Source organism: Pseudophryne corroboree, chromosome 5 (genome assembly GCF_028390025.1).
Source record: "Pseudophryne corroboree isolate aPseCor3 chromosome 5, aPseCor3.hap2, whole genome shotgun sequence".
Taxonomy (NCBI): domain Eukaryota; kingdom Metazoa; phylum Chordata; class Amphibia; order Anura; family Myobatrachidae; genus Pseudophryne; species Pseudophryne corroboree.
Genome location: NC_086448.1, coordinates 612,253,600 through 612,273,139, shown reverse-complemented (window position 1 = coordinate 612,273,139; position 19,540 = coordinate 612,253,600). Strand labels below are relative to the sequence as shown.

The 19,540-nt window shown below is 45.7% G+C and overlaps 1 protein-coding gene across 14 annotated transcripts in view; it reads left to right on the top strand.

The window, feature by feature from the left end:
• PTPRM (protein tyrosine phosphatase receptor type M) overlaps window positions 1-19,540 on the top strand; it is a 1,209,695-nt gene that overhangs the window by 398,249 nt on the left and 791,906 nt on the right. The window lies entirely within an intron of this gene.

Here is a 19,540-nt window from a genome sequence, read left to right as displayed (position 1 = left end):
ATCTACCTTGAAAAAGACCCAGCAGGGTTGAAACGGCGTTGGTGCCAAGGACAGCATCCCCTTTTTTTATTACACAGCCCTACAGACTTTCTTTTAAATCAGTAAAGGTATGTTTTGGTTCCGATTCATGCTATAGTCCGGACCTGTATTTTGAGTCGGATACCTTTTATCACACCTGATCCATATCAACATCGTACAAGGCTTGTGTAAAAGATTATAATGTTTTTAATGTATGTTGCTTTTAAATAAACACAGTTTTTTGCAGTATGCTGACATGTGAGTGGGGTACGCCATATTTGGTAGAAATGATCTATTCATCTGCACTATAAAGATACCTTTACATGCACATGTTAGAGTGTTTAGAAGTGAGTTTTGGTTCGCTGCAATATACTCAATTCTCTTATGTGGTAGTGAGACTCTATTCTGCTGAACTTCATCTGAAAGAAAGAAAAGTCACCAGGGCTCTATTTGGGGACACATATTAAGAGATTTGTGTGTGAATTACTACACATTATATATTTTTTTAAATCTTTTCCTTTATATGATCTTTCTCGCATGTTGGACTCTGCCATAAAGAATTTGGAAGATATTCCTTTAAAAGGAACAAGTGAAGTATTTTTATTCATTTTTTTTTCATCCTGTGTTTTCATAGGTTTATGTCACCTTTGATCTACCCCTTATTTGTTTCTTATTTGTTAATTTTCTTTATCTGTTTGGGCAGATAACTAAGTGGGTTGGATTGGGCCGACTATATTGCGCCCGAGTTCACAATATTTCAATTTTCCTAGAAACCATGTCGACCTACTTACTGTCAACCTATAGTGGTTGACCGAGACAGTGTCGACCTAAGTGTGGTCGACCTAGAGGCTGGATACCAAATGAATCATGAGTCTGCATTGCCTGTAGTTGCATCCTCTTGGTTCTGGACCATATCTCTGCTATAACTGACTTCTGTTTACCTCTGTACCAGCCCTTAAGGTCCAGAAGCAGAATACAAGGGAATATAAATACTATTAGAGAAAGACATTATATTTTGTGGTCTGAACAAATTAGAAAAATCTTATTAGTTTAACATAGTACAAAGGACGGTATCCAATTAGCTGCGGTAATTTACTGCAGCTAATTGACTCGCCCAGCGCTATAAAATTAGCCCAGATGCGTCACTTATGGCAGGCAAAACCAATTCCTGATAAGTGTGCATTTCTTCCACAATCACAGCTGCAAGAACATAAACAGATGTGTCCATTTACAACTTTGATATTTTGATCAATTTGGCACAACGTGCAAAACACAGCTAAGCTGTTTCACAAGTAGCGAGTGGATGGATTTAAAAAATGTTGTTTGCCACAATAGAATATGTATAAAGTAACATATTAAAGAAGCAAATGAAGAAAAATCACAAGGCATGACTAAAGGGCCCTACACACTGGCCGATTTTCTGTAAGATATGAACGATCTCGTTCATAAATGAACGAGAACTCGTTCATATCTTTCAGTGTGGAGACTCCAGCGATGAACGATGCGCGGCCCCGCGCTCGTTCATCGCTGGTCTCCCGTCGGCTGTGCATGCAGGCCAATATGGACGATCTCGTCCATATTTGCCTGCACTTCAATGCAGCCGCGTGACGGGGGAGTGAAGAAACTTCACTCCCCCCGTCACTGCCCCCCCGCCGCCGGGTCGCTCGTCGGCCGTTTCGGCCGTCGGGCACCTCGGCGGCGCATCGTCTAATGAGTAGGGCCCCTTAGTCTCTGAGTCTATGGTATGCAAAACCGTACCATACATGGTAGGAGGACATAGCAAAGATGTATGTGGACACATCTTGTAGGTCTGTAATTGAATAGCCCGATAATAACAATTGGGCAAAAATCGCGATAAAAGCCTGTTTTATTCTGTGCAAAAAATTACAGGGGCTAATAGGATATCCTCCTAAATCTGTTTCGCTGTTCTGAGGTCCTAATGAGACAAAATTTTAATTATGTCAGAAATATACTCTTAGAGGTGTTTTACTACATTGATTATAAGATCTCCTGAGTTCAACTTAAAACAAAACCAAAAAAGAATACTTATATAAATAAAACATTAGCCTAAAATGTACAGAAATGGAACATTAGAGCTAAATTTGAAATGACCCAAATTATTTAATGCTAGACAATTCCTAAACCTAAATCCTTATCCAATTAGTTTCATAGCCCACTAATGTTATCTTCGCCCTGGACCCACTAATAAAGTAGCCCTGGAAACTGCATAAACCATTGAACTTTAGTATCCCAAAATCCAGAAGACTAACAGATGCTGCTTACAAAACTGCCAAATTCAACCTAAATGAACCCTAATTAATGTAATGCCAAGCAAAGCCAGCCTTATTGATTTCAACTGCCTTAACCTTTGTATCAGAGGTTTAGCTGTTACAAATTTGCACATATGTCAATTCAACTGTCTGAAAAGATAGACTATACATGCTGGAGATCATAAAATCTAAACAAATATCTACATGAACATTATAATGTAACCATTTTCTGAATAAAGGTTATTTCCACTCATAGCAACAAGAAGTTTAGCTGCAGGGCTTTCAGCATGAAAATACCTGACACTTGTATAAAACACATCACGTCTTCCTTATGTTGCTGATTTGTTTGCATGATATATGGAACAAGCAGTACTAGGCTAATGGTGAGGTAATGAGTTAGTGGAATAAATAAGCATTCTTTACACGATTGTGTTGTAGAACGTGCAACTCACCAAAGAGCACATACTATGGGCCTAATTCAGACCTGATTGCAGCAGCAAAATTGTTCTCTAATGGGCAAAACCATGTGCACTGCAGGGGGGGGGGGGCAGATATAACATGTGCAGAGAGAGTTAGATTTGGGTGGGTTATTTTGTTTCTGTGCAGGGTAAATACTGCCTGCTTTATTTTTACAGTGCAATTTAGATTTCAGTTTGAACACACCCCACCCAAATCTAACTCTCTCTGCACATGTTATATATGCCCCCCCTCTTCCTGCAGTGCACATGGTTTTGCCCATTAGAGAACAAATTTGCTGCCGCGATAAGGTCTGAATTAAGCCCTATGTCAGGCAGTCAGTGAGCATTGGGGACATTTATGAGAGTTGTAGATGTCCACAAAAGTGATTTCCTGCACTTTGCATCCTCTAGTAGATAATCCTTTGTTTCTTCCCTGATTAATGCATAAAAAAACAAAAAAACTGGCTGCTTTGGAATTTCCAATATAGACTTTTTGTTTTCCAAAGCATAAACAAGTGTATTGTTAAAAAATGGCATAACTGGTACAGACTGCAGTGTAAATCCAAGGTTCTCATTAGTTTATCCACTAAAAAATAAACACACCACCAAATAAATGTGAGGATGGCACTAATGAAAGGATGTTTATGATTAACAGATGCATCCCATCTGCTTAGATTTTCTTTGTCACATCTGCTGATAACACAAGCTAGCACTAAAATAGGCATAATATTTCTTTTGTATTGACTTTCTAAACAAGAAAAATAATTATAATGCATATGTTGATAGAGGTGTTTATATCTCACTTGTAGTGTACAATTATGCTGTGGGCAAAGAAAAAGACTGGGTATTAGCAGAGGCTTGTCACCATGGAAATTTGATTGCAGCGCTCTGTTTGTGTAAGATCAGACAATGTCATTTGCAAGCCAAAAAAATACTTAAAAGTTGAAGGGGATTACATATCAATTTATATTGTGGGGGGTTTATTTGTTATATTTCTAACATTTTTTTTTTTTGTTACACTATCTGTATTTTAAATAGACTTCTTCTTTGAGCTTATAGCATTTAGCTGTACAGTACACATAGAATATTGCATAATTATTATTGGTGTTATGCATTAGCTGTTCCAATACAGGGCCAGCATAAGTACTGTGAGCACCCTGGGTGGCACCCATCCTACCCTCTCTCCTATCTGCTTCTTACCTTGGCAGGTAGGAGGTGGGGGCAGCACCATCTACTCCTCAGCCTGGGAGTATGATGCTGGTGTGTGACATCATAATTACAGAAGGCAATCACTGATAAAGGTAAATATATTTTAGCTACAAGCACTGGCGTGCACAGCACATTTTATTAGGGGGTGCACTGTCGGAGGGGTGTGTCTAGCACCCCCATTTGGCCATGTCTAGCACCAACTATTGATGGTCAACGCATATAAAATATCCACCTTTGTACCAAGCCTAATAAAGCAGATACATTGTCAGATGTTGTGGTGTGCACCAAACAAACACCCCTGATGCATACTTGCCTACCTGGCCCTCTCCATGAGGGAGAAAATGCTCTGTGCCTGGACTTTCCTGGTAATGTATGATTGCCATCACCTGTGGTGAAACACCTTTCTTATCAATTAACTAGCTCACCACAGGTGAGCTAGTTACATTACCAGGAAAGTCCAGGAACAGAGCATTTTCTCCCTCATGGAGAGGGTCAGGTAGGCAAGTATGCCCTGATGGCACTCACTGCAATTACACTGCTCCTCCTCAGCCTGGTCTGGCTCCCCCTCTCTTTCCCCTGCAAGCTGCAGTCACTCACTGACACTGACAGTCGGAGACTAGTACTGCTGCTGCTGGATAAACGAGTGACGTGTCAATGTTGCTGCCGACTGCCTGCCAGTATTGAATTTGTCTTCCTAAGAGGAACGCTGGCTGCATGCTGATCCTCATCAGTGGCTGGCGTTGACATAGCATAGAAGGAGAGAGGTGGGCCTGTGACGGGTGGGCGTGCGAGCAGCATGACATCATCACGTCACATCATGCTGTTTTTGTACACTGAGGTGGAGCCGGGAGTTTGAAAGCCAGTGGCAGTGGCACCCTTGATTAACACAGGCGTCCAGTCAGTAATACAGTCCTGACAGGGTGCAGTGCAGAGGGGACAGTAATCAGCCTGCTCGGCGTTTGCTGCATCAGGCATGTGAGATCGGGGTGCCGGACATTAGGGGGTGCCTGTGCGCACCAGGCACCCCCCCTGCACACACCTATGGCTACAAGCCAAGTTGAGGTGAGCAGCATTCTCAAACTCCTTCTTTAGTAGACTTGCCCTGTTTTGCATTTGGGCTCAGAATTTTGTACATTTCTCATTGCGATTTGCCATCCGGATATCACCCTTATTTTTTTGATCCAATCAGAATACAAACCGTACAGTATAGCAGAATGTTCTGTTGTCATCCCAGCTCCATTTGCAGACTATAAATTCTTATTGAAATTTCAGAGCGAATGGCTAAGCTAACCTGGAGCTAGAAATTTTATTATTATTACCACCAGTTATTTATATAACACACACATATTCCGCAGCTATTTACAGAGAATATTTGGCCATTCACATCAGTCCCTGCCCCAACGGAGCTTACCATCTATGGGCCTAATTCAGACCTGATCGTAGCTGTGCTAAATTTAGCATATCTACGATCAGTCTTCAGACATGCGGAGGGACGACCAGCACAGGGCTAGTCCACCCCGCATGTTAGGCCAGACCCCCCTTCGCCCCCCCCCCCCCCACACACACACACACACGTACAAAAGCATCGCACAGCGGCAATGCTTTTATATTGGAAGAGTAGCCCCCAGCCAGCGCAGCTCCTGTGCGCTGGCAGGGAGCTACTCGTCGCTGCCCGGGTCACATCGGCTGCGTGTGACATTACACAGCTGCCGCGGCCCACCCCCCCAACGGTCCGGGCACACCTGTGTTGCCTGGACCGCGCCCCCTAAATGGCGGCCAAACGCCACCAGCTCGACCCCTCCCGCCCAGCGATCACCTCTGCTTGTCAATCAGGCAGAGATGATCGCAGGGCTAAGACAGCCATCGGCTGGCTGGCATGCGCCGGTGCACTGCAGTGTCGGCGCATGCACAGTTCAGACCTGATCGTTGCTGTGCGAAAATGCACAGTAGCGATCAGGTCTGAATTAGCCCCTATATTCCCATACCACCTGTACATACACACACCCACCTGTACATACACACACCCACCTGTACACACACACACACACACACACACACACACACACACACACACACACAAACACACACACATGAGCCAATTAACTAATCAGTATATTTTTGGAGTGCGGGAGTAAAAATGAATACCTGGAGTAAGCCCATGCAAGCACAGGGAGAATATACAACTTCCACACAGGCAGGGCCATGGTGGGAATAGAACCCATGACCTCAGTGCTGTGTGGCAGTAGTTAGAACTATTACACCAACTGTGCTGCCCAAATCAATCATTTACAACTGTAGGTCTGTTTTCCTTGTGATAAATCTGCCCAAATGTAAAAAAATTAAAAAAAAAAAAAATACTAGAACCCTAACTCATTTCCATAGTGGCCAATGATACTGTAATCTCACACTAGAAATAAATTGGGGCCCCAACAGTGGTGCCGAGAAGGGGAAGAGGGTACTAATTACCTGTGCACAGGTCTGCAGCAGCTATTCTCCTCAGATGTGCTGGGCTGCAGTGAGGCACTTAAAATACAATTTATTCTGTATATTTATCTAAGTGTGCATGGCTTCGCCTCTTGTAATTAGGCCCAACCCCCTCAAAAGTACCTGGGCCTAGCCAGGCTCTCTACTGCCCTGGGCCCCAATAGCAATATTTAAATGGCGTTCAAAGTTTTTCAAGGTTTTTAGGGTCCTTTCCCAATCTCTCACTTACCTACGAAATATAAATAGCATACCCCTGTGAGACCACCTTGAGTAATTGTGATGTCCATTCTCACTCCTCCTACTCTGTCATTGCATGAGGGTAGGGAGTAGAATGTCACTGGTTAGCTGCTGATTTCTGTGCTCACTGGGGATGAGTGAGGACTCCATGAAATTCATGTGTTTCCTGTATACTCCGGAGGATTAGGCAAGTATGCTGCGGACTTTCATTAATACATAAGTAATACAGCCTACTATGAGCACCTCTTTCACAGTACTTTGCCGAAACGTTCCTTTATTGCCTTACCCATTATTTATAATATAAATTATTGTATTTATTGAGGCTAATTTTCAAATACTTTGCTGCCTACGATACATCTAGAGAACTTCCATGTTGTTTCAGGATTGCTTCCAAAACAAAATTTGTTTAATGTCCTCCGGTTTTATATACAGTATTTTGCTTATGCAAAAGTTTTTATTTCCTTTCCAGTATCACTGCAACATCTGATACAGCATGTCATCTGCTTCATTCAGGGCCGGACTGACCCATAGGGGCCCAGAGGAATCCCCCGGCGGGCCTCACTGACAAAGGGCCCACCACCTCCTCTAGGGATCAGGTTCCAGACTGTGCATTTGAGTTATACATTATACTAATGTTACCTTATAATGCACAGGACTATGGTGTATTCTCTACAGTACATTTTTGTTAGCAATCTGGTACATTATCTTGCATGCACTAGCAGTATTTACTGTATATATTTATCAAGGGATCCAGACGATTCACCCTCTAATGATTATCCAAGCCTCTGTGGCAGCTGACACCCCCCCCCCCCCCTCTGGAGACTGGCCACACCCCTTAAGCCCCTACTGCTGCATTCCACTGGTGGGCCCTATATCTCCCCGTCTAACACTGGCTACGTTACCAGCTAACAATCTCCCATATACATATATCAGAAGGGTTAAGTCAGTTTTGCTGTGTAAATGAATGTATAGCTTTCAAGCATTACATTATCCTAATTTGAGAAGGCTGTACTGGAATGAGGTTATTCTCATGCAAATTAGATTTATAGCTACTTTTGTGCAATGTGCTAACTCCTAAAATCTTAACACATGAGAAGTAATTTCATAGAAAATAAATACTTATTATGCAGTTTCAGCAAAACTTGTCGCAATAATCAGACTCATAATTTAAACATATTAAGACTCCAGAAATACTATTTTCAATAAGTAAATCAGTCTTAGGACAATTCAGCTTTGCAGTGCTGGTTTATATCAAGTCCAGGTCGATTGTCTGTTACTGCCCATGTTGGTAGATAATTGATCTATTCGCTTCTCTATTACACTGCATTATCTCACATAGCAAAAAAAAAAAGTTTCTTAAATTATTTGAGTTGAGGTTACTGAAATATTAAATTATGTCATCAGTTCACAGAAGTCATTTTGTTTGATACATCTGTGTCGTTAGAATTGCACAGTGATTTAATATCCTGGCCAAATGCCTCCACAGAGTTTAGCTTGCCATTTTGAAAATTGCAGATATTAAACTATCCAAATTCCCCAATTGCTGGGATATAAGTAAAAGCCGGTTATCAATTGTAACCCAAGGATTTACTTTCTGGATTATATTCATTTTGACAATGAAATATGGCAAGTACTTAAACCATAATCTCAATAATGTAAGTGGTTTGGAAATCAGGATTTCACCTTAGAGAAAAGAATCGCTGAAGAATGGTGTTTTCAGACCATAGGATATTAACATATAGTTCACGCTGGCATTTCGGACATTGATGCACATGGCAAATATGTATATATTAATATGTTCTGTCTAGTGATGAGCGGGTACGGTTCCTCGGAATCCGAACCCCCCCCATTTTACACGGTTCTGAGGCAGACTCGGATCCTCCCGCCTTGCTCGGTTAACCCGAGCGCGCCCGAACGTCATCATCCCGCTGTCGTATTCTTGCGAGATTCGTATTCTATATAAGGAGCCGCGCGTCGCTGCCATTTTCACTCGTGCATTGGAGATGATAGGGAGAGGATGTGCAGCGTTCTCTCAGTTGTGTTCAGTGTGCTGCAAATATCTGTGCTCAGTGTGCTGCAAATATCTGTGCTCAGTGTGCTTGCAAATATCTGTGCTCAGTGTGCTGAAAATATCTACGTTCTCTGCCTGAAAAACGCTCCATATCTGTGCTGCATTGTAGTATATAGTAGGAGCACAGTGCAGAATTTTGCTGACCAGTGACCACCAGTATTATATCAGTACGGTACAGTAGTCCACTGCTCTACCTACCTCTGTGTCGTCAAGTATACTATCCATCCATACCTGTGGTGCATTTTAGTTGTGCGCAGTATATATAGTAGGAGGACAGTGCATAATTTTGCTGCCAACCAGTATATAATATATAGCAGTACGGTACAGTAGGCCATTACTATTGATATATTACTGGCATATAATTCCACACATTAAAAAATGGAAAACAAAAAAGTGGAGGGTAAAATAGGGAAAGATCAAGATCCACTTCCACCTCGTGCTGAAGCTGCTGCCACCAGTCATGGCCGAGACAATGAAATGCCATCAACGTCGTCTGCCAAGGCCGATGCCCAATGTCATAGTAGAGAGCATGTAAAATCCAAAAAACAAAAGTTCAGTAAAATGACCCAAAAATCAAAATTAAAAGCGTCTGATGAGAAGCGTAAACTTGCCAATATGCCATTTACGACAGGGAGTGGCAAGAAACGGCTGAGGCCCTGGCCTATGTTCATGGCTAGTTCAGATTCACATGAAGATGGAAGCACTCATCCTCTCGCTAGAAAAATGAAAAGACTTAAGCTAGCAAAAGCACAGCAAAGAACGGTGCATTCGTCTAAATCACAAATCCCCAAGGAGAGTCCAATTGTGTTGGTTGCGATGCCTGACCTTCCCAACACTGGACGGGAAAAGGTGGCGCCTTCCACCATTTGCACGCCCCCTACAAGTGCTGTAAGGAGCACCCGCAGTCCAGTTCCTAATAGTCAAATTGAAGATGTCACTGTTGAAGTACACCAGGATGAGGATATGGGTGTTGCTGGCGCTGAGGAGGAAATTGATAAGGAGGATTCTGATGGTGAGGTGGTTTGTTTAAGTCAGGCACCCGGGGAGACACCTGTTGGCCGTGGGACGAATATGGCCATTGACATGCCTGGTCAAATTACAAAAAAAATCACCTCTTCGGTGTGTAATTATTTTAACAGAAATGCGGACAACAGGTGTCAAGCCGTGTGTCGCCTTTGTCAAGCTGTAATAAGTAGGGGTAAGGACGTTAACCACCTCGGAACATCCTCCCTTATACGTCACCTGGAGCGCATTCATCAGAAGTCATTGACAAGTTCAAAAACTTTGGGTGACAGTGGAAGCAGTCCACTGCCAACTAAATCCCTTCCTCTTGTAACCAAGCTCCTGCAAACCACACCACCAACTCCCTCAGTGTCAATTACCTCCTTAGACAGGAAAGCCAATAGTCCTGCAGGCCATGTCACTGTCAAGTCTGACAAGTCCTCTCCTGCATGGGATTCCTCCGATGCATCCTTTAGTGTAATGCCTACTGCTGCTGGCGCTGCTGTTGTTGCTGCTGGGAGTCGATCGTCATCCCAGAGGGGAAGTCGGAAGACCACTTGTACTGCTTCCAGTAAGCAATTGACTGTCCAACAGTCCTTTGCGAGGAAGAGGAAATATCACAGCAGTCATCCTGCTGCAAAGCGGATAACTGAGGCCTTGGCAGCCTGGCCGGTGTTAAACGTGTTTCCGGTATCCACCGTTAATTCACAGGAAACTAGAGAATTGCTTACGGTACTGTGTCCCCGGTACCAAATACCATCTAGGTTTCATTTCTCTAGGCAGGCGATACCGAGAATGTACACAGACCTCAGAAAAAGAGTCACCAGTGTCCTAAAAAATGCAGTTGTACCCAATGTCCACTTAACCACGGACATGTTGGCAAGTGGAGCAGGGCAGACTAAGGACTATATGACTGTGACAGCCCACTAGGTAGATGTATTGCCTCCCGCAGCAAGAACAGCAGCAGCGGCACCAGTAGCAGCATCTCGCAAATTCCAACTCGTTCCTAGGCAGGCTACGCTTTGTATCACCGCTTTCCATAAGAGGCACACAGCTGACAACCTCTTACGGAAACTGAGGAACATCATCGCAGAATGGCTTACCCCAATTGGACTCTCCTGGGGATTTGTGACATCGGACAACGCCACCAATATTGTGCGTGCATTACATGTGGGCAAATTCCAGCACGTCCCATGTTTTGCACATGCATTGAATTTGGTGGTGCAGAATTATTTAAAAAACGACAGGGGCATGCAAGAGATGCTGTCGGTGGCCCGAAGAATTGCAGGCCACTTTCGGCATTCAGCCACCGCGTGCCGAAGACTGGAGCACCAGCAAACACTCCTGAACCTGCCCTGCCATTATCTAAAGCAAGAGGTGGTAACGAGGTGGAATTCAACCCTCTATATGCTTCAGAGGATGGAGAAGCAGCAAAAGGCCATTCAAGCCTATACAGCTACCTACGATATAGGCAAAGGAGGGGGAATGCACCTGACTCAAGCACAGTGGAGAATGATTTCAACGTTGTGCAAGGTTCTGCAACCCTTTGAACTTCCCACATGTGAAGTCAGTTCAGACACTGCCAGCCTGAGTCAGGTCATTCCCCTCATCAGGCTTTTGCAGAAGAAGCTGGAGAGATTGAAGGAGGAGCTAAAACAGAGCGATTCCGCCAGGCATGTGGGATTTGTGGATGGAGCCCTTAATTTGCTTAACCAGGATTCACAGTTGGTCAATGTGTTGAAATCAGAGCACTACATTTTGGCCACCATGCTCGATCCCAGATTTAAAACCTACGTTGTATCTCTCTTTCTGGCAGACACAAGTCTGCAGAGGTTCAAAGACCTGCTGGTGAGAAAATTGTCAAGTCAAGCGGAATGTGACCCGTCAACAGCTCCTCCTTCACATTCTCCCGCAACTGGGGCTGCGAGGAAAAGGCTAAGAATTCCGAGCCCACCCGCTGGCGGTGATGCAGGGCAGTCTGGAGCGAGTTCTGACATCTGGTCCGGACTGAAGGACCTGCCAATGATTACTGACATGTCGTCTACTGTCACTGCATAAGATTCTGTCACCATTGAAAGAATGGTGGAGCATTATATGAGTGACCGCATCCAAGTAGGCACGTCAGACAGTCCGTACGTATACTGGCAGGAAAGAGAGGCAATTTTGGGGCCCTTGCACAAACTGGCTTTATGTTACCTAAGTTGCCCCCCCCCTTCCAGTGTGTACTCCGAAAGAGTGTTTAGTGCAGCCGCTCACCTTGTCAGCAATCGGCGTACAAGGTTACTTCCAGAAAATGTGGAGAAGATGATGTTCATCAAAATAAATTATAATCAATTCCTCCGTGGAGACATTCACCAGCAATTGCCTCCAGAAAGTACACGGGGACCTGAGATGGTGGATTCCAGTGGGGACGAATTAATCATCTGCGAGGAGGGGGATGTACACAGTGAAAGGGGTGAGGAATCGGAGAATGAGGAGGAGGTGGACATCTTGCCTCTGTAGAGCCAGTTTGTGCAAGCAGAGATTGATTGCTTCTTTCTTGGTGGGGGCCCAAACCAACCAGTCATTTCAGTCACAGTCGTGTGGCAGACCCTGTTGCTGAAATGATGGGTTTGTTAAAGTGTGCATGTTTTGTTTATACAACATAAGGGTGGGTGGGAGGGCCCAAGGACAATTCCATCTTGCACCTCTTTTTTCTTTAATTTTTTCTTTGCATCATGTGCTGTTTGGGGACTATTTTTTGAAGTGCCATCCTATCTGATACTGCAGTGCCACTCCTAGATGGGCCAGGTGTTTGTGTCGGCCACTTGGGACGCTTAGCTTAGCCATGGTGCGACCTTAGTGCACCTCTTTTTTTCTTTGCATCATGTGCTGTTTGGGGACTATTTTTTGAAGTGCCATCCTGTCTGACACTGCAGTGCCACTCCTAGATGGGCCAGGTGTTTGTGTCGGCCACTTGGGTCGCTTAGCTTAGTCACACAGCTACCTCATTGCACCTATTTTTTTCTTTGCATCATGTGCTGTTTGGGGACTAATTTTTAAATCTGCCATCCTGTCTGACACTGCAGTGCCACTCCTAGATGGGCCAGGTGTTTGTGTCGGCCACTTGGGTCGCTTACTTTAGTCACACATCTACCTCATTGCACCTCTTTTTTTCTTTGCATCATGTGCTGTTTGGGGACTATTTTTTAAATCTGCCATCCTGTCTGACACTGCAGTGCCACTCCTAGATGGGCCAGGTGTTTGTGTCGGCCACTTAGGTCGCTTAGCTTAGCCATCCAGCGACCTTGGTGCACCTCTTTTTTTCTTTGCATCATGTGCTGTTTGGGGACTATTTTTTAAATCTCCCATCCTGTCTGACACTGCAGTGCCACTCCTAGATGGGCCAGGTGTTTGTGTCGGCCACTTGGGTCGCTTAGCTTAGTCATCCAGCGACCTCGGTGCAAATTTTAGGACTAAAACTTATATTGTGTGGTGTTCAGAATAGACTGGAAATGAGTGGAAATTATGGTTATTGAAGTTAATATTACTATGGGATCAAAATGACCCCCAAATTCTATGATTTAAGCTGTTTTTGAGGGTTTTTTTGTAAAAAAACACCCGAATCCGACAGAAAAAATTCAGGGAGGTTTTGCCAAAACGCGTCCGAATCCAAAACACGGCCGCGGAAACAAATCTAAACCAAAACACAAAACCCGAAAAATGGCCGGTGCACATCACTAGTTCTGTCACATATTACATGACACCTACATTTTTCAAGGCCTCAGTTTTCTCTATTCACCTTGTAAATCAGTTTAGAAAATAGTGGATCCCAATGCCGACTGAGAATGGCTAGCATCTTTAAACCAAAATGGAAATACATACTATCTATAATGCTATTTATTAGTATTTTTCTTTACAGCCAATACCACAAAAACTAATACTGTTCTTAAAATTCAGTAACAATCAAAATACATCCTGCAGACTAAAAACTCCCTCATTCTGCAGGTGCCCTGATGCCTATAACCAGCCAGGGAATCAGATCATTTGGGGCCCCAACACAGTAGCGGCAAAGCGGGGGGGAAGGATTCTAATCAGCTCCTTCATGTTGGATGGTTTCCGTTTGTGAACAGCAATCTTCAAGCCTGACCACAGATTCTCAATTAGATTGAGATCTGGGCTTTGACTAGGCCATTCCAACACTTTAAATGTTTCCCCTTCAACCATTCGAGTGTTGCTTTAGCAGTATGCTTTGGGTCATTGTCCTGCTGGAAGGTGAACCTCTGTCCCAGTCTCAAATCACAGGCAGACTGAAACAGGTTTTGCTCAAGAATATCCCTGTATTTAGCACCATCCATCTTTCCCTTGACTCGACACAGTTTCTCAGTCCCTGCTGCTGAAAAACATCCCCACAGCATGATACTGCCACCACCATGTTTCACTGTGGGGATGGTGTTCTTGGGGTGATGGGATGTGTTGGGTTTGCTCCACACATAGCGTTTCCCTTGGTGGCCGAAAAGTTAAATTTTATTCTCATCTGACCAGAGCACCTACCTCCATACATTTGGGGAGTCGTCCACATGCCTTTTGGCAAACTCAAAATGTGCCTTCTTATATTTAACACTAAGGAATTGCTTTTTTTCTGGCCACTCTTCCATAAAGCCCAGCTCTATAGAGTCTACGGCTTATTGTGGTCACATTCGCAGATACACCAGTCTCTGCTATGGAACTCTGCAGCTCCTTCAGGGTTACCTTTGGTCTCTGTGCTGCCTCTGTGATTAATGCCCTCCTTTTCCTGGTCTGTAAGTTTTGGTAGCCGGCCCTCTCTTGGCAAGTTTGTTGTGGTACCATGTTCTTTCCATTTGAAAATGATGGATTTAATGGTGCTCTGGGGGATCATCAAATATTTAGATATTTTTTTATAACCTAACCCTGACTTGTACTTCTCAACAACTTTGTTCCTGACTTGTTTGGAGAGCTCCTTGGTCTTCATGGTGTGATGCCTCTTGCTTAGTGGTGTTGCAGCCTCTGTGGCTTTTCAAAAAATGTGTGTTTATACTGACAGATCAAGTGACACTTAGGGGTATATTCAATTGCATTCGAAAACTGCCATCTGTCGAAAAGATGGCAGTTTTCGACTTTTTAAGGTCGAATTCTGATTTGACCTATTCAATATTTTGCAAAATTTTTCGACAAGCCGATAAATTCGACTTGTCGAAAAGCACATGGATTGGTGGAATAGCTGCCGATCCACGTGTTTATGTCGAAAACGGGCCCAAATCCGACAGGTTTTGGCCCTCTTTTCGACCATCTCAGTCTGACATCAAAATTATGTCAGACTGAGATGCGGATCCGGAGGAGGCGAGGGCGGGAGCCGCAGGGAGGGGGGGGGGGGCCGGCTTACATACAGTGAGATCAGCGCTACAGTAGCGCTGCAAGCTGCCGTAAGGTCGGGCAGCTGAGTGACATCCTGCTGCAGCGCTACTGTAGCGCTGATCCTCCCTGTATGCCCGCCGGCTGTCCCCCCGCAGCTCGCTCCCCTTCTCCTCCTCTGCGTCCCATCTTAATTCGACTTGAAAAAGTCGAATTAAGATGGGGATTCAATAGGGGTTGTCGGATCCATTCCGACAAATACATGTCGGAATGGATCCGACTTTAATTGAATATACCCCTTAGATTGCACAAAAGTGGACTTCATTTCACTAATTATGTGACTTCTGAAGGTAATTGGTTGCACCAGAACTTTTGAGGGGCTTCAAAACATCCATATGCACAAGCCAATATTATTATTTTTTATTTATAAAAATTATTTTTTCTATACATTTCTCTTACGTCCTAGAGGATGCTGGGGACTCCGTAAGGACCATGGGGTATAGACGGGCTCCGCAGGAGACATGGGCACTCTAAGACCTTTAATGGGCGTAAACTGGCTCCTCCCTCTATGCCCCTCCTCCAGACTTCAGTTAAATCCTGTGCCCAGTGGAGACTGGTCACACACTAGGGGAGCTCTACCAAGTTTCTCTAGAAAATAGACTTTGTTAGGTTTTTTTATGTTCAGGGAGCACTGTTGGCAACAGACTCCCTGCTTCGTGGGACTGAGGGGAGAGAAGCAAACCCACTTTCCTGGACTGATGGGCTCTGCTTCTTTGGCTACTGGACACCATTAGCTCCAGAGGTTCTGAACACTGGTGTCGTCTAGCTGTTCGTTCCCGGAGCCGCGCTGCCGTCCTCCTCACAGAGCCGGAAGATAGAAGCCAGGTGAGTATAGGAAGAAAGAAGACTTCACAGGCGGCAGAAGACATCAGAGCTTCTGAAAGTACCGCACAGCGGTCGCGCTGCGCACCTTTGCTCCCACACACACACGAGGCACTGCAAGGGTGCAGGGCTCAGGGGGGGCGCTCTGGGCAGAAAAGATTACCTCATAAAAACGACTGGCAAGCTATATACACTGCATTGCAGGGTATTTCAAACCTCCGCCAGTATAAATATTAGCGGGACCGAAGCCCGCCGTCAAGGGGGCGGGGCTTCGTCCCTCAGCTCTAACCAGCGCCATTTTTCTCCACAGCTTGGCTGCAGAGATACTGCTCCCGGACCCTGCCCTGATATCTACAAGTAACAGGGTGCAAAACGAGGGGGGGGGGGGGGAAACAATATTTGGTGCTGATTTCATATATATATTATATATAAAACGCGCTATACAGGTCTGGGGTATTGTTATATTTCAGACTGTGGCGGCGTTGGGTGTGAGCTGGCAAACTTCCTCTCTGTCTCTCCAAAGGACCTCCTTGTGGGTCTGTCCCCTATAATTCAGTGTGTGTGGGGGTGTCAGTACGTGTGTGTCGACATGTCTGAGGCGGAAGGCTATTCGAGCGTGGAAGAGGAGCAAAATGTGATAGTGACTGTGTCGGCACCGCCGACTGCTGATTGGGTAGACATGTGAAATGTTTTGAATGCAAGTGTGGCTTTATTGCATAAAAGATTGGACAAAGCTGAGTCTCAGAACCAAGCATGGAGTCAATCCATGGATATTGCTGTGTCCCAGAACCCATCCGGGTCACAGAAACGTCCCTTTACCCAGATAGCAGACACTGATACCAACACGGATTCCGACTCCAGTGTCGACTATGATGAGGGGAGATTACACCCACGCAATGCCGTAACTAGGCATTTTAGCGCTGTGTGCAAGAAACGACAGTGGCACCCCCCCCCCATGTAAGATAGGGGCAGTGCGCGCCGCAGGCACGCAAAAAATGTCTAGGGGCGTGGCTTCACGGGGAAGGGGCGTGGCCACAAAATAATAGCAATTCATACTACGGTGCACAGTAGTCTACATTATTCAAATTACGCTGCACAGTAGCGCCACTACACCAGGTAGAGCCCCTTTTGTACATTACAGCAGACAGTGTCCCCCTTTTTACACATTGCGGCAGCCAGTCCCCCTTTTTACACATTGCGGCAGCCAGTCTCCCTTTTTACACATTGCGGCAGCCAGGCCCCCTTTTTACACATTGTGGCAGATAGACCCTTTTTACACATTGCGGCAGCCAGTCCCCCTTTTTACACATTGCGGCAGATAGACCCTTTTTACACATTGCGGCAGCCAGTCCCCCTTTTTACACATTCCAGCAGCCAATCTCCCTTTTAACACATTGCGGCAGCCGGTCCCATTTTACACATTGCGGCAGCCAGTCCCATTTTTTACACATTGCGGCAACCAGTCCCATTTTACACATTGCGGCAGCCAGTCCCATTTTACACATTGCGGCAGCCAGTCCCATTTTTTACACATTGCGGCAGCCAGTCCCATTTTACACATTGCGGCAGCCAGTCCCATTTTTTACACATTGCGGCAGCCAGTCCCATTTTTTACACATTGCGGCAGCCAGGCCCCCTTTTTACACATTGCGGCAGCCAGTCCCATTTTTTACACATTGCGGCAGCCAGTCCCATTTTACACATTGCGGCAGCCAGTCCCATTTTTTACACATTGCGGCAACCAGTCCCATTTTACACATTGCGGCAGCCAGTCCCATTTTACACATTGCGGCAGCCAGTCCCATTTTTTACACATTGCGGCAGCCAGTCCCATTTTACACATTGCGGCAGCCAGTCCCATTTTTTACACATTGCGGCAGCCAGTCCCATTTTTTACACATTGCGGCAGCCAGTCCCATTTTTTACACATTGCGGCAGCCAGTCCCATTTTTTACACATTGCGGCAGGCGGTGTCCGAGAGAGAGAGAGAGAGAGGGGGGGGGATATACTTACCTTCTCTCCGCTGACAGGCTCCTCGTGCAGCTGCCTCGGTGCAGGCAGTGAGGTGAGAAGAAGGAGGAGGGAGGGGGAGCAGGGAGCCGCAGCAGCGCTATATTATTGGTAGTAAGCGCCGCTGCAGCATCCCCCTCTCCTTCCGTATTGGCTGCCCGGCAGCCAATACGGAAGGAGAGGGGGATGCTGCAGCGGCGCTTACTACCGATAACATAGCGCTGCTGCGGCTCCCTGCTCCCCCTCCCTCCTCCTTCTCCGCTGCCCGGCGCTGATGTCTTCTATCTTCACAGCGCGGCGCACGGCGCAGAGACTTAGAGGCGGCATGTAATGAGTCAATTTGACTCATTACATGCCGCTGGCCGTGCGCCCTCAGGGCAACTGCGCTGTGTGCCAAGCCCACTTGGCACACACGTAGTTATGGCCCTGCACCCACGGGTGGCAAAGAGTATTAAGTACATGATTGTAGCAATAAGGGATGTATTACATATCACAGAGGACCCTTCTGTCCCTGACACAAGGGTCTGTATGTTTAAAGCAGGGATGGGGAACCTTCGGCCCTCCAGCTGTTGATGAACTACACATCCCATCATGCCCTGCAACAGTTTTAGCATGGCCAAATAGCAAATCTGCAGCAAGGCATGCTGGTATGTGTAGTTCAACAGCAGCTGGAGGGCCAAAGGTTCCCCAATTCTGGTTTAAAGAGAAGAAACGTGAGGTAACGTTTCCCCCATCTCATGAACTGAACGCTCTATTTGAAAAGGCTTGGGAAACTCCAGACAAGAGGCTGCAGGTTCCCAAGAGAATTATTATGGCGTATCCTTTCCCCTCACATGACAGGTTACGGTGGGAATCCTCTCCCTCGGTGGATAAATCCTTGACGCGGTTATCCAAAAAGGTGGCCCTACCGTCCCCGGACACGGCGACACTAAAAGATCCTGCGGAACGCAATCAGGAAACCACTTTAAAATCAATTTATGTGACTACGGGAGCCCTCCTCAGACCGGCAGTTGCATCGGCATAGGTGAGTAGCGCTATTGCAGTTTGGGCAGATAACTTGTCATCTGACATGGACACCCTCAACAGGGATACTGTTCTGTTAACTTTGGGTCACATAAAAGACGCAGCGTTATACCTAAGGGAGGCTGCGAGGGATATTGGCCTCTTGGGATCAAGGGCCAATGCAATGGCAATTTCAGCTAGGAGGTTGCTGTGGACCCGTCAATGGACTGGTGATGCTGACTCCAAGAGACTTATGGAGGCTCTGCCTTACAAAGGTGAAGTGTTGTTTGGGGATGGCCTCGCGGACCTGGTTTCCATAGCTACCGCGGGTAAGTCTTCTTTTTTGCCTTTTGTTCCCCCACAGCAAAAGAAAACGCCTCAGTACCAGATGCAGTCCTTTCGGTCCTATAAATTCCGAAAGGGGCGTGGATCGTCTTTCCTCACCAGAGGTAGAGGAAGAGGGAAAAGAACACCAGCTACAGCTAGTTCCCAGGAGCAAAAGTCCTCTCCGGCTTCTGCCAAATCCACCGCATGACGCTGGGGCT